This window comes from Scylla paramamosain, chromosome 35 (genome assembly GCF_035594125.1).
Source record: "Scylla paramamosain isolate STU-SP2022 chromosome 35, ASM3559412v1, whole genome shotgun sequence".
Classification (NCBI taxonomy): domain Eukaryota; kingdom Metazoa; phylum Arthropoda; class Malacostraca; order Decapoda; family Portunidae; genus Scylla; species Scylla paramamosain.
In genome coordinates this window covers 15095189-15111245 of record NC_087185.1, presented here as the reverse complement: position 1 = coordinate 15111245, position 16057 = coordinate 15095189, and positions in this window count along the sequence as shown.

Sequence of the window (16057 nt, the reverse complement as noted above, 5' to 3'; positions counted from 1 at the left end):
ATATTCTGAAAAATAAGAAAAAGATATAAAAAAAGATCAGGAATGAAGAATGAAAAAGAATAAAAAAAATCAACGCTTTGATATGAAAAGAAAAAAAAATGTTAAGGAAATTAAACTAAAAGCAACAAAAGAAGACACACGGTGAAGCAATGAGTCCGATTATACATGAAGCAGTGAACCAATAGAACGAAACACGGAAAATGAAGCGACGAACCGCCACCACCACCAGCACCACCACCACCACCAGCATCACCGCCACCAGCATCACCACCACCACCACCACCAGTAGCGGAGGACTCGAGGAATTAGGGGAGAGATAATTGGTTCTCACTAATTGAATATACAGGTGTTCCCAGGTAGATCCCAAGAGCTCCAGGTAATACTCGTGATTCCAAGAGTTACCAGGTACCTGTAATTGCTCCATCACCTGTACCATTGACCAGGTAACCAAAGAGAGGAAGGACCTGACAACTTTTTGAAGAGAACCTGACAACCCTGAAAAAAAAAACTTTCGTAAATTGAAAAAAAAGTAAAAAAATAACAACTGACAACTGAGTAAAAAAAAATATATATAATTCATTCCATAAAATCTTAAGAAAAATGCAAATAATACACTCCATACAATCTTTTAAGTTCATAGATAACTAACAAAAAAAATAAATAAAAATTGCAGTGCACAGGAATACATAAATGTCAAGACTGCTGAGAAATTCACACAGCAAAAAATTAAATACGTAAATAAATAAAATAAATAAAGAAAAGAAAAGACGAGAGAGAGAGAGAGAGAGAGAGAGAGAGAGAGAGAGAGAGAGAGAGAGAGAGAGAGAGAGAGAGAGAGAGAGAGAGAGAGAGAGAGAGAGAAATGACAACCTTACTGACAATCTCACGTGAAACAAGAGATTACTACTTTAAACTAAAACTTACAAAAAAATAAACAGTAGAGAAGATAACTCAATGCCTTATATAAATCAATAGACAATTTCCAAGACTATTGAGAAAGAAAAACAATATACTGACGATAAAGTTTTCTAGAAATTGATGGATAACTAAAAAAATGAGCGTAAATTCAATACAACATCACTTGGAGTCAAAGATTTGTATCTAAAATTAAAAGGGAAGATAAGAAAAAAGAAAAAAAAAAACATCTAACAACGTAACTCAAACAAACTCACATAAGATAAAAAAAAATACAAGCGGAAAAGAGGAAAGAAAACGAAGAATAAATGAATAAAACGAAGGAAAGTAAAGAAAACGAAGTAACAACAAGAAAAGGAAAGAAAAGAGAAAAAAACTGGTAAGATGAAAATTAAGAAAACAAAAAAGAAAAAAAAAAACATCACCGAATGGAAAATACAGAAAAAAAGAAAGAAAAAGAAAACGAAGGAATATAAAATAAATACCTGGCAGGATGAAAAATTAAGAAAACGAAGAAAAACAAGAAAACAAAGAAAAAAGAAAAAAGGCTGGTGGATAGAAAATGAAGGAAACAAAACAAGAGAGAGAAAAAAAAAACAAAGGAATAAAAAAAATGGCAGGATGAAAATAAGAAAAAAAAAGGAAAACGGTAAAAAAAAAATCTTGGCAGAATGAAAATTAAGAAAAAAAAGAAATATCAAGAAAACGAAGGGAAAGAGAAGAAAAAAGAATTGGTAAAATAAAAGATAAAAAGAGGGAAAACGAAAAAAAAAAATAACTAGCAGGATGGACAATAAAGAACACGAAAAAAAAGGAAACGAAAAAAAAAAAAAAATGTCGGCAAGAAATGATGCCTTTTATAAATTCCAGACGTCATAATTATCTGTGGCTAATGAGACATAATACCAGCCATACCAGGTGTACCTGAATGATTCCAGGCACATTATTACGAAGGAAGAGGTCAATTGGCTCGATATTACCTGTCTTGAACCGCCGCCGTCGGAACAAGGAGAGAGAGAGAGAGAGAGAGAGAGAGAGAGGAGAGAGAGAGAGAGAGAGAAGAGAGAGAGAGAGAGAGAGAGAGAGAGAGAGAGAGAGAGAGAGAGAGAGAGCGAGAGTGTGTGGGAGAGGGAAGGAGAGAGTGAGAGAGAGGGAGAGAGACTGTCGAGATGCAAAAGGCAAGAACCATGAAATGAAGGTATTGGAACTGAGATTTACTGGAGTAGGTTTGAGAGAGAGAGAGAGAGAGAGAGAGAGAGAGAGAGAGAGAGAGAGAGAGAGAGAGAGAGAGAGAGAGAGAGAGAGAGAGAGAGAGAGAGAGAGAGATTAAAGGAAAAGGCGGAAACATGGTCTAATAAACAACTAAATTAAAGTAAAACTGCGCGGACGGATTGCACGTGCGCGCCCACACACACACACACACACACACCACACACACACACACACACACCACACACACACACACACACACACACACATTTGCAATTTGGAAGTTATTCCGTCTTTGCACACACGGATTGTACACAAGGAGGGGAAGAAATGAAGAAGGAGAAGGATTAGGAAGAGGAGGAGGAGGAGGAGGAGGAGGAGGAGGAGGAGGAGGAGGAGGAGGAGGAAAACATTAACACTGACGATGACAACGAGAAAGGCAAGGAGGAGGAAGTGGAGGACGAGGATGATAAGTAAAAGGAGAAAGGGGAAGAAGAACATGAGGTGAAAGGAGGAAGTATATTCATGAGAATAAAAATAAAAAAAAGAACACAACACAAATAACAAAAGACCGCAGAACTACACCACAAAAAAATAAGAATTACAAAAATACTAAAAAAAAAGAACAAAACGAAAAAAAAAGAATACAGAGAACAGAAAAAAGAACAACAAAAAATGCACATGAAGGAAGGAAACAAAAAAAAAAGACACTAATTGAATCATAAGACCATAAGAAACTCCAATTGACATAAAACCCAAAGAAAAAAAAAGAAAAGAAAAAACATGGAAAAAAAAAAAACATCCAACTCAGGTCTAACAGTTCAACCACTTAATGGTCTTTCCGTGTCCCCAAATATTTCTACACTACTTTAATTTACGGCTTCGATTTCTCTGTTTTTCCCCTCCCTGTATGGGGCAAATGGAGTCTCCACGTTGCAGTCTACAGCTATGGGATAAACTGGTAGATATTTGGGGTAGAACGACTGGTACTTTGTCACAGAGATGGACTTGACACAGATAGGATAGGGAAAGTTATTTGCCTTTTATATATATGGGAGGGGAGGAGGGAGAGCTGGGGGTGAGGAGAGGAGGAGAGTATATAGGGAAGGAGGAGGGGAAGAAAAAGGGCCAGGAGACTCTGTAGTATATAAGGAACTTGAAATTGAATGAAATGGTTAAATGGGGATGGTGAAAAGGAGAAAGGAGGAGATAAAAAGAGAGAAAAACAATAGGAATAAGGGAGAAGGGAAGAAGGTAGATAGACGGAGAAATAAAGAGGGGGAAGTACGGAAAAGAGGTAGAAAAGAGAGGCAAATGGAGAGGAAAGCAAAATTAGAATAAATATGGTAGAAATGGAATTATTATTACATTATGTACATTATTATTGGATTATTATCACATTTCGTTACTGTAATACTATCAATACACAGTGAACGAATAAACTAACACAATATCATAAAGCTGGTCATCTAAACCATCCTCAAAATACAGGAAATTTGACGTGGCGCTTTAAATAAAACTACATGTATCACTTATAAAAAGATCATAACAAATACAAAGCGCACACGGTGTAAGGTAAAAGTGAGAAAATACAACATAAGAGCAAAGTGTGAAGGAAGGGCCAAATATAAGGTAAGGGTCAGCCGAAAGGGATCACTGGCAAAATTCAGGGCCGTGTGAATAACTAGGGGACTTTTTTTTACACACAAAGGTCATGAAAGTTCAGTGAGTTTTTGAGTTAAAATTCATCTACCATCTACCACTGCACTTTAGTCTCGCGCAAATTTCTCGGATTGAATCTTTACAAACTTTTTTTTTCTAATGACTCGGAAGAAGAAATAAATCGTGACACAGTTAATGGAAAGGCCACAATGAGCATTCTTAGAGGGAGGAATAATTTTTCACTTTCTTTCGTTCCGGTTGACATATTTGCGATACAGTGTGTGTGTGTGTGTGTGTGTGTGTGTGTGTGTGTGTGTTAGGTCCCGTCACGTGTAATGAAAGGGGCCGTGCTCCCACACCTCCGCACCTCACGCCATGCACACCTGCACACACCTGTAACAAAGCACAAGTAAGGGTGTGTAGGTGTGAGTTCGCTACACATGACCTACAGGAACAAAGAAAAAGATCGATTCGTGACAAGAGGAAAATTGAAAAAGAGAGAGAAGCAAGAATAAAACTAAAGTATTCATCAGACACCTTACATATAAAAAGAAAGGATACATTTATGACTACTAATCTCTCACCACGATACGAAATACAGTGTAGGCTAGGAAACTATACAACCATACCACGTTTTTCTTTCTCTAATGTAAATACTGAACCGAATGTTTTCCCCATGGATGCGTACATAATTAAGCAACTAAGTGCGGGTTCTTTGTATACATTTCCCGTAGAAGAAAGTTACGTATTCTTTGTATAGAAAAAAAATATGGCGTGTAAGATTAGGGTGCACACAAAAGATTATTACCTCTCGTTGACTCTCTGATATTAATAAAACTTTTCTGTATTACAACACTTCATATCTTACCCAGACGTGCCTATAGATTTCTCTCTCTCTCTCTCTCTCTCTCTCTCTCTCTCTCTCTCTCTCTCTCTCTCTCTCTCTGCAGCCTTTACACACAGACACGAGCGTGATGGTCTTCCTCCCCCCTTACACGTACACTCACTTCTGATATTCAAATACACACACACACACACACACGCACACACACACAAACACACACACACATATGGAATATATATATAAAAAGTGTTGTTTTGTTATTATTCATACAATTTTAATAGCGTAATGTACTCCATAGTGTTGAAGCAATATCAAATAAGCGCCTCTCTGTCAGGATGGTTTGGCACAGCAGGTGGTTGCTATATTTTCACTTAACTATTAAAACTTTGTAGATATCTGTATAATAATAACAATAAAGATTTATGTACTTGCTTATTTACTTGCACACACACACACACACACACACACACACACACACACACACACACACACACACACACACACACACACACACACACACACACACACACACACACACGAGGCATCATCAGACATTCCCTCCCTCAATGGCCTCCAACAGCGGCGGAATACCACTCCAGTCACATCACTTAACTCCCCACATCACACATACAGTATTCAGGAGGGAATCGAGTGGTGTGTGATCCAGGCGGCTTTCTCGTGCTCTTGTCAATTCGCTGGCTGCTATGGTCTCCACTCTAACATGATAAAATGGGCTGGTACTTGTACAAATTGGGTATAATTCTGAGAGACACAATATAGATAGGCAAGATTACTGATCGAGTATCTGTAATATTTTAGTGTCTTTACAGTGCCTTTATAGTGTCTCTAAATAGCGCCTTTTGATATATTGCCTTTAGATACAATGCCTCTAGTTACAAAAGGCTTTAGTGTCTCTTTTTATATTGCCCTTAAATATAGAACCTTTAAATAGAGACTTTTGATATAGTGCCTTCAGATACAGTGCCTCTAATTACGATGCCTTTTAATATAGTGCCTCATGTTACAATGTTATTAGGAGTCAAAGGGTTAGCCATTATAGGCAGTAATACTCCTAATCACCAGCAGGAGGAACAAGGGTACGCTTCCTCTTCACTTCCTACCCATTGAACTAAAGTTAATCAAGGGAGACAAATCTGATAATGCACTTTTGTTCACCACTGTACTAGACGCAATGGAGTCGATAACCTGGTTTGTACTTTTTGCCGACGAAGATCAAACAATGTACGTTAGAGAGGTATGCAGGTTAGGAGGATCGAAGTACGAGTATGTAAGATAGGAAGAAAACGGTGGATTCTTGATTTTTTCTTTTATATATATAAGAGAGGCGCTGGCTAAGAGCAACAAAAAGAGTGAAAAAGACCCACTGAGATGCCACTCCCAAAATGAAAGGTCAAAAGAGTCATCACAAAATTGAAAGATTAGTGTCTTGAAAGCTCCATCTCTGGAATGCAATATGTGTGAATGGAAGAGAACAAAGCCGACAGGTGAGCAAAGGTATGTAATTTCACCTTATCTGAATTGCGTGCGTCAGGCGTGAGGGAAAGTGAGAAAAGATCACGTAATGTGCAGCTTAAGAGAAGATTAGGTGCTATTACTTCAGGCATTCTTCCTTAATTGATATAACTTTCAACTTGCATTAGAGAAGCGAAAATTTAAGTATAAAGACGACAAAGACGAAGCAAAAGAATCCAGTCCCTACACATCAACGTTAAAACGAGGCAAGCCAAAGTTAATCCAGACATGTAACATCACCGCAGACACTAAACAAAATCCACACACAAAAAATAAATCCATAATAAAAAAGTAAGTTTTAACGAGGAAAGAAACAGAAAACGAAGAAATAAATGAATCCAGTCTCTACACAAAACATCATCATCAAAACGAAAGTGACCAGAAATAATCCTGATGAATGAAAAAAAGAAAACAGAAATAAGGTAAAACTTTTAATCATGAATATATAAATAAATATACTACCTTACGGAAAACATAAAAAAAAAAAAATAAAAAAACTAGCCAAAAATGAACACATATTTATAATATTAAAGCAAAGAGCTTAATTAATAAAAAAAAAATCAAATATGAAGAATATAAGGATAAAGAACAAAAATTACGCAACGAAATGCAATAAACAAATAAATAAATAGATAAATTGATAGACAAACAATAAAGAATAAAAAATAGATAAAAGAAATAAACCCTTAGTCAATACAGATAAGCACACACACACACACACACACACACACACACACACACACACACACACACACACACACACGAGCATCCTTACTACAAACAGGAAAGAGACGGAGAGTGTAAGCTTGAGGTGACACGAGTAACCGTAAGCTATCAGACACTCTTACAGCCTCTGGCACCACTTAATCAGCTCAAGAGACTAGCAAGGGACGCGACCCTGAGCCCTGAGCAATTGAGGAACCAAGGAATAGAAACAAAAGGGCAAGAGGGAAGACTGGAAGATACAAAGAGGAGAGAAGAGATTATAGGAGAGAGACAGAGAGAGAGAGAGAGAGAGAGAGAGAGAGAGAGAGAGAGAGAGAGAGAGAGAGAGAGAGAGAGAGAGAGAGAGAGAGAGAGAGATGCGAAATGAGTGAAGCGGAATTAGGACAGAAATGGCAAGCTAAGAGGAGGAGAGGAAGGGAGGATGGGAGGCAGGGAGACTGTGAGGCGGGGAGAGGGTGAGGGGGGGATGTGAGGGAGGACTGGCAGGGGGATGATGCACTGATACCTTTGCCTGCTATATGTGGAGCGGGAGGAAAATGAAAAGTCAAGAAAAGAAAATAAAACATGAATCAGTATCTATGCTATAACTGAAATGTGGGTATAAATGTCCGTAGAATTTAGCTGTATGTATTTATGAGGTGGGGAGATGCACCAATACCTATGCCTGTTGTATGTAGGGCGGCTGGGAAAGGAAAAGTCAGGAAAAGAGAATAAAACAGGAATCAGGATCTACGTTGTTACTGAAATGTGGGTAAAACGTTCCATAGAGTTTATCTTTATGTTTGCATAGGGCGGGGAGAGCCACTAATGTCTTTGCTTGCTGTATGTGGAGCAGCAGGGAAAGGAAAAGTCAAGAAGAGGGAGTAAAATAGAAAAGAGTATTTCTATCATAAGTGAAACATGGCTAACAAGAACCGTAGAGTTAAACCAGATGTAAATTTTTTAAACTTGGAATCTTTAGTAATCTTTAACCGAATCAGGAGTTTACGAGACGAAAACATTGGTTATTTTTTTTATTCATCTGTTATTTTTATATGTGATATGGTGCATTTCAGAACACAAGGAATTAAAGGAAAAAAAGTGATCATAAACGCCCATAAGGGAGAAAAGTATTCAACCTTCCTCGTTTATGATTTCGGGATCTGAATAATCAAAAATGCTACTCAGAGTTAAATTTCATCACAAACACAAATAAAAAAAAGTAGATAGAAAGGGACACTTTGAAACGTGACACTGACTTCCTACCATTATTCATTACTTCGTCTCTTAAACAGGAAGAAAACTATTGGTAAATGAGGAGAAGGAAGGAAGAAAGGAGGGAAAGAGAGAGAAAAGAAAGGGAAGGTTTGGTAATAAATAAGAGGAGTTAGGGAGAGAGGAAGGGAGGAAGAACAGAAAACTAAGATTCAGAAATAGATTAAAAAAAATAGAAACGGAAGGGAAGGAGAGAAATTATATGGAGGAAAACTCAACGATGCATAGATTGAGTAAAGGAGAGAAAGAAAAATATAAGGGAAGAGACAAAGAGAATAACGAAGGGAGGGAGGGAATAACTTCCGAGAAAACCTGAACGACCAAAAAAAAAAGGCAAGAAAAAATAAAAGATAAAAAGATAAATATCGGAGGAGGAAAAGATGTGGATGTAAAGAACGGAAAATAACGGAGAGAGAGAAGAACTGAAAAGGAAAACACGAAAAATAACGGAGGAAGGGAAGACAGAAGAAGGAAAATAAGGAAAATAACGAAAAAAAGAAGAATGCGTAGAAAAAAATAAAAGAAAGAAAACGGAGGAAGAGAAGATGAAAATGAAAAGAAGGCAATAATGGAGAAAGACAAGATGGTGAGAAGCAAAGAAGAAAATAACGGAGATAGGGAAGATGGAGGAAGAAAATAAGGAAAACAACGAAGGAAGAAATTATGGAATAAGGAAAGGAAAGAAAATAATGGAAGAGAAAATAGGGAGGAGGAAACGAAAACGAAGGAAAGGAAGATGGGAAAAAGGAAAAGGAAAATAACGGAGGGAAAGAAAGTTGGAGGAAGGAAAATAAGGAAAACGACGAAGGAAGGTAAGATGGAAGAAGGAAAAGAAATGAAAGTAACAGAGGAAGGGAAAATAGGGAGGAAAAGATAACGGAGGAAAAGAAAATGGGAAGAAGGGAATAACAGAGGAAGAGAAAATGCAAAAAAAAAAAAATTATGGAAAAAATGGGAAAGGAAAATAAGGAAAATAAGAGGAAAGATAGGAAAAAAGAAAAGAAGGAGCAGGTTTAGAAGGCTTACAGTCCCCACCCTTTCGTGTCAGCTCAGTATATAAACCACCGTTGATTCCTGAAAAATATCCCTTAGGTTACATGACAGCATCGACTTGGAACTACATACTGCGTCACGCTCTTGATCCGTATTCAAAAACGCTTTTCTCTCTTACCACGAATATTTTCAAAGGCCACAGAGATGATAAGCTGGGTTTTCAAGTGTGTTTTCTCCTGCTAATATGTACAAATCTTGTTAATCTGTCTCTAGAACCATAGAAAAAAACATCCTTAAAAACACGTGTCACATTAAATAGAACCTTATGAATGTGGTGGAGATGCGGAGTGGAAGTTATAGATTATGGTTCTCTGCCCGACCCGCCACAACCAGCGCTGCCTCTGTCCCGGGAAGATACGGTCTAGAGTCACCATCGATCTTATGTATTTACCTTAGACCTTATGCAGAGGAGATTAACGGCAGATTCCTCGAGGCAGTAAGAAAGAGACGATAGTGAAGGATGTGAAATCGAACATAACCAAGAGAGAGAGAGAGAGAGAGAGAGAGAGAGAGAGAGAGAGAGAGAGAGAGAGAGAGAGAGAGAGAGAGAGAGAGAGAGAGAGAGAGAGAGAGAGAGTTATTTACCCCAAGCTCTTGTAAACAGCTTTCCCAATTAAGTCTCTCGCCAAGCCTTCTCGCTGCGCCACACCGCCAACCCGCGCCGGGATGCGGTAAATTAATCACAACAGACACCTGACACTGCCTTCCTTTATGGCAACACAGCCTTGCAGTCCTCTTAATGTCCGCCGGGAGGGATGACTGCATGGAAATTGTGTGTGTGTGTGTGTGTGTGTGTGTGTGTGTGTGTGTGTGTGTGTGTGTGTGTGTGTGTGTGTGTGTGTGTGCGCGTGCGTGTGTGTGCGTGCGTGACCTCATTTAGACAAAGGGATGTTGCGGTGTGTTTAAGATCCGCATTCTGAACTGTTTGCCAGCCTTACCTCGACTAATATTAACAGGCTGTGGCATTCCAAGGGCATTTTCCTAATTTCAACGATAGTTTAATAGTTTAATAGATAGTTTAACAATAATTTTTCATCCATATTAGGAAAGACATTCATATGAGCGTCACTAATCATCTCTGGGGCAAGTAATGGAAATTTTCAAGGGTGTTTTCTTGATTCCGTTGATAGTTTAAAAATACTTCTGCATCTGTAATAGGAAAGACACTCATATGAACCTCTCTAATCATCTCTTGACCAACAACTGGAGGTTTACAAAGGGGGTTATCTTCATTGTGGTGAATTCTGCATCGTCAATAGGAAGAAGACGAATAAGAACCTCATTAATGATCAATGCCGGAATTGGTGGAGATTTTCAATGACATTTTCTTCATCTGAGGCATAGTTTAACAAGAATTCTGGGGAAGAGACTCATAAGAACCTTACTGATGATCTATGGGAGAAGTAATGCAGGTTTCAACAGTGTTATCCTGATTCTGGCGATAGTATAACATGGATTATGAATCATCAATACGTAGAACACTCAATGAAAACACGATTAATGTATCTGTGGCCTTTGAAGACAGTCACGATGAGAGAATAAAGCCGTTTACAATACTCGGTTTAAGTTCGCAGTATATCACAAACTTTGGTGATGTAGATTCCTCGCATGATCTATTTTGAAAGTTAGCAAATGTAGCAGTTTGTAAGATTATTTTCAGGATATATTAGAAGCGTATCAGTGGTGTGTCGGTAATGTGTGTGTGTGTGTGTGTGTGTGTGTGTGTGTGTGTGTGTGTGTGTGTGTGTGTGTGTGTGTGTGTGTGTGTGTGTGTGTGTGTGTGTGTGTGTGTGTGTGTGTGCGAGAGAGAGAGAGAGAGAGAGAGAGAGAGAGAGAGAGAGAGAGAGAGAGAGAGAGAGAGAGAGAGAGAGAGAGAGAGAGAGAGAGAGAGAGAGAGAGAGAGAGAGAGAGAGAGAGAGAGAGAGATACGAGGTGGGATCAGACAGCCATATATCTTGTGAAATTTGGAAAGGCATTATCGTGTGGAATGAGAATATAAACTACTTCCATTACAACCATTACAACTCATTGAAGAGAAAGGGACGGAAAGATGAGAGGAGGATTTACCGAAGATGTGAACAATGGAAGGTAAAGAAAACCAATTACACTGTTGAGAAAATGGCCAAAAATACTCGGAGGCAAATTAACGAAACGGTAAATCTAATTCCTCTTCTCCTCGTATCTGTCACAGGGAAGGAAGATAAACAGTTGTATAGAGGAGGAAAGAAAGAAAGAAGAGAAAGGAACTGAATCTCTAGCTCTCTTTATTTCTCTCTCACACACACACGTACGTATAGAGAGAGAGAGAGAGAGAGAGAGAGAGAGAGAGAGAGAGAGAGAGAGAGAGAGAGAGAGAGAGAGAGAGAGAGAGAGAGAGAGAGAGAGAGAGAGAGAGAGAGAGAGAGAGAGAGAGAGAGATTCAGTTTTTTTCTTCTCTCTTTCTTTCATCTCTCTCTCTCTCTCTCTCTCTCTCTCTCTCTCTCTCTCTCTCTCTCGCTCTTGCTCCACGTGTATGTGTGTGTGTGTGTGTGTGTGTGTGTGTGTGTGTGTGTGTGTGTGTGTGAGAGAGAGAGAGAGAGAGAGAGAGAGAGAGAGAGAGAGAGAGAGAGAGAGAGAGAGAGAGAGAGAGAGAGAGAGAGAGAGAGAGAGAGAGAGAGAGAGAGAGAGAGAGCAATCACATCCACACCATTCGTTCTCCACGTCGTGCTCGAATATAACAAAACTCTAGCCACTCGGAAAAACAAAATGTCTCCCTCCAATCATCCAATTAGCACAAGCACGGGAATAATAGATCCCTAATTACCCCCATTAACATATTTCATTCGCTCCAGTGCATCAGCCGAGTAATTCCATTTTAAAAGAATACTTACTTTTTGGGACAATTTGCTCGGGGACGTGTTCCTGTTTACTAAATTCTTATGCTTCTCGTAGTTCTGTGGAATTAATGTGATTAATAATAGTAATGATGACTTACACACACACACACACACACACACACACACACATATAGTCTCTCTCTCTCTCTCTCTCTCACAGATCCTGGTATTCCAGGATCAGAAACTGTTTATATCTACGCAGAAACTTAGAGCAATTAACTTATTCACTGAGAGAGAGAGAGAGAGAGAAAGACAGAGAGAGAGAGAGAGAGAGAGAGAGAGAGAGAGAGAGAGAGAGAGAGAGAGAGAGAGAGAGAGAGAGAGAGAGAGAGAGAGAGAGAGAGAGAGAGAGAGAGAGAGAGAGAGAGAGAGAAGGGGAGGGTCAGCGATGCACGTCCTGTCCATCTTTCTTCTTACTTAAAAAATAACAGACCTTTTGCAGAGGCAGTATGAACCTGAATAAAATGTCCTGTCAGGAGAGCAAGCTTCCTACCAACAGGAATGTAACACATGCATGAGTAAGGCATGCAGTAAGGCGGACAGCCCACCGTCTTGCAACCCACTGCTGTATAATTTCTTTTAACAAAGAAACTTTAAGCTCCAAGCTGTACCAAGGAGCGGCAGTGATTGGCTGTTAACTAATCAATCCCGGAAAGATTCAGTTTGGATAATTTCGAATTTGATGCAGATTTTAATTGCATTTTAATTGCACTTTATACGTGATGGCTGGGTGTTGAGGGAGCCTCAAGGGACTGACAGGTAAGCGGAGACAGCTTGCTGACGCAAGTCTTTCCTTGACTAATGGCCACTACACCAAGCATGAACGGCGAAATCCAGACTTTGGTGAAGGATGTGCGCGCTCTGCGCGGGTTTGAGGTGATCTCCATCGTGAATAACACGCCGCGCCCCTTCGGCCGGCAAGTGGAGGTGGTGCGGGGCCAAGAGGAGGTGTCGGGTCACGCTGCCCTGGGGCGGGGGAGGGGGCTGCTCTGTGCCATCAAGGGCAAGGTTTGCTTCCACGCGGTGTCAGTATTCCGCTGCCTGGACGGCCGCTACCTGTACTACGACCCCCTCCATCCGCAGCCGCACCAGGCCTTCGGAGCTTTCTGCCGCCACAACAACATCACCGAGCGGCAGGTGACGGTGGTGCGAGGGGCCTTCCAGCAGCCAGGGTTCAGGAACTGTGCCTACCATGCACTCACCTTTCTGGATTATGTGACTCGCCTCCGGGAGAAGGACTCCTGGCTCACGATAGCCTCCTTCAGGAGGTACATGGGGGAGCACACTGACCTGAAGGCAATCTGCACCGTGGAGGTCATGCTGCGGGAGTTCCCCAACAGCATCAACTTGTCCCTCAGCCTGACGCCGGGAGCCGAGAGGGTGTACATCCCCCCTCCCATCGCGCCCGACACTTCCTCCTCCCCCGTCTCCCCTTCCTCTCCTAGCACCTTTTCTTCTCCCAGCTCTTCCTCTTCTAGTGCTTCTTCCTCCCCTGACAGTTTCTCCACTTGTTCTTCCTCCTCTCTCTGCGCTTCCTTCTCTCCCAGCTTTCCTTCTTCTCTTCTTCCTTCTTCCTCCTCTCCCAACTCTTCCTCCTCCCCAAGCACTTCTCCCTCTCGCAAAGCTTCCTCCTCTCCTGCCACTTCGTCCTTTTTCCATCACCTCTCCCCTTTTCACCCCTTCAGACTTCCCCAGCCTTTCCTCCCCCTCCCCATCCAAACCTTCACCTAACCCTGCCTTCCTGCTCTCCCTCACAGCGTAGTAACTCGCAAGAAGAAGCGTCCCGGCCCCCAACTGTCATGTTGGAAGGCTGGCTTAGTTGAGCTTATTGGATGGCTGGTTTAGTGGCTTATTGTGTGACTGGCTTAGTACGTGTTATTGTCGTGACTGGCTTAGTGGCTTATTGGCCAATTGGTTTTGTAGGCCTTATTGAGAGACTAGGCTAGTGGCTTATTGGGTGACTGGTTTAGTAAGGCTTATTGGGTGGCTGGCTTAGTGGTTAACTGGTCAAGTGGCTTTGCAGGTCTTATTGGCAGATTGTTTTAGTGGCTTATATGGTGACTGGCTTAATGGTTTATTGATAGACTGGCTTAGTGCTTTATTGCTCATTTGGTTTTTGGAGGGCAAATTGGGCGACTTATTGTGGCTTATTGGGTGACTGGATTGGTGGCTTATTAGTCACTTGGCTTTGTAGGGCTTATTGAGTGACTGTCTTACTGGTTTAATGGTCAATCAGCTATGAAGGGCTTATTGGGTTACTGGCTTAGTGGCTTACTGAGTGACTGGCTTAGTGGTTACTGGTCAGTTGGCTTTGTAGGACTTACTGGGTGACTGGATAAGAGGATTATTGGGTGACTGGCTTAGTGGCTTATTGGGTGACTGGGTTAGTGGCTTATTGGTCAGTCGGCTTTGTAGGTCTTATTGGGTGACTGGGTTAGTAGTTTACTGAATGACTGGCTTAGTAGGGCTTACTGTGTGCCTGGCTTAGTGATTCATTGGTCAATTAGCTTTATACGGATTATTGAGTGACTGGCTTAGTGGCTTATTGGTCAGTTGGCTTTATAGGTCTTTATAGTGGGTGACTGGGTTAGTGGCTTATTGGGTGACTGGTTTAGTGGGGCTTATTGGGTGACTGGCTTAGTGGTTTATTGGTCAACTGGCTTAGAAGGGCATATTGGGTGATTGGCTTGTTATCTTATATAGTGATTGGCTTAGTGGTTTATTGACTGACTGGCTTAGTGCTTCATTTCTCAATTGGGTGACTGGGTTAGTGGCTTACTGAGTGACTGGCTTGGTGGTTTATTGGTAGGGCTTACTGGGTGACCGTCTTAATTGCTTTTTGGTGAATTGGCTTTGTATTGCTTATTGGGTGATTGGCTTATTGGCTTACTGGTGACTGCCTTAGGAGGGCTTATTGGGTGATGGCTTAGGGGCTTATCTTTTAAGTGGATATTACTATCTTAGTGGCTTATTGGCTGCCTGGCTTAATGGTTTACTGGTTACTGGCTTATTGGCTAACTGGCTTAGTTGATGCCTAATAACCCAATAGGCCACTAAGCCAGTCAGCCAATAAATCCTACAGAGCCAGTAATGAAATAACCCCCAAGCCAGTCACGCAACAAGCTCTACTAAGCCAGTCAGAAAGTAAGCCAAAACAGTGAAAGTTGCCGCTGTATTTTGCATATTTCTTAACTATTTTGATTCAGTTCGTATTTCTTATCTAATATACTGTACCTGTTCCATATCTTATATATATAATACTAAATTTATTACAGTAAATACATTTCTTATCTAACAAAAAATTTCTAACTTCGATTACGGTTCCCGCTAGTGAAACATAATACAAATAGAAAAAAAAATAAATAAGTGATTAAAAATAAAGGAAGAAAGAAAACGAAAAACAAAGGAAACAAAATTAAATGTGATTGACAGAAGTAAATAAAAATTAAAATAAATGAAGCATAAAAAAAAATAAAACATTAATTAAATACAAGAGGAAACATAAACTTGAATAATTCCTTCCAGGCACGCGGCGAAAGAACAAAGCGGCTGATGAAACAAGACAATCTAACTTGACTCACGCAATTAAAACTGTTGAGAGTAATACCAATCTGCCACTTCCTGTTATCACTGAGAGAGAGAGAGAGAGAGAGAGAGAGAGAGAGAGAGAGAGAGAGAGAGAGAGAGAGAGAGAGAGAGAGAGAGAGAGAGAGAGAGAGAGAGAGAGAGAGAGAGAGAGAGCAGCTAGGAAGAAGAGAGGAAGGAATTATGTAAGAAAGGAGCGATAAAAAAGATAAGAGCGTAAGATGGGGAGGAAATGGGTGTAAGTCGGGATATGCGCAAGGTGGGAAGGATAAAAGAGCGTAAATCGGGATGAGCATAAGTCGGGAGGGCGTAAGTCGTGGAAGGTTCAAAGCAGGGCTGAGTATATCAAGTGAGTGAGGGTGAAGGCGAGCACACACACTAACACTGAAAGGAAATGTAA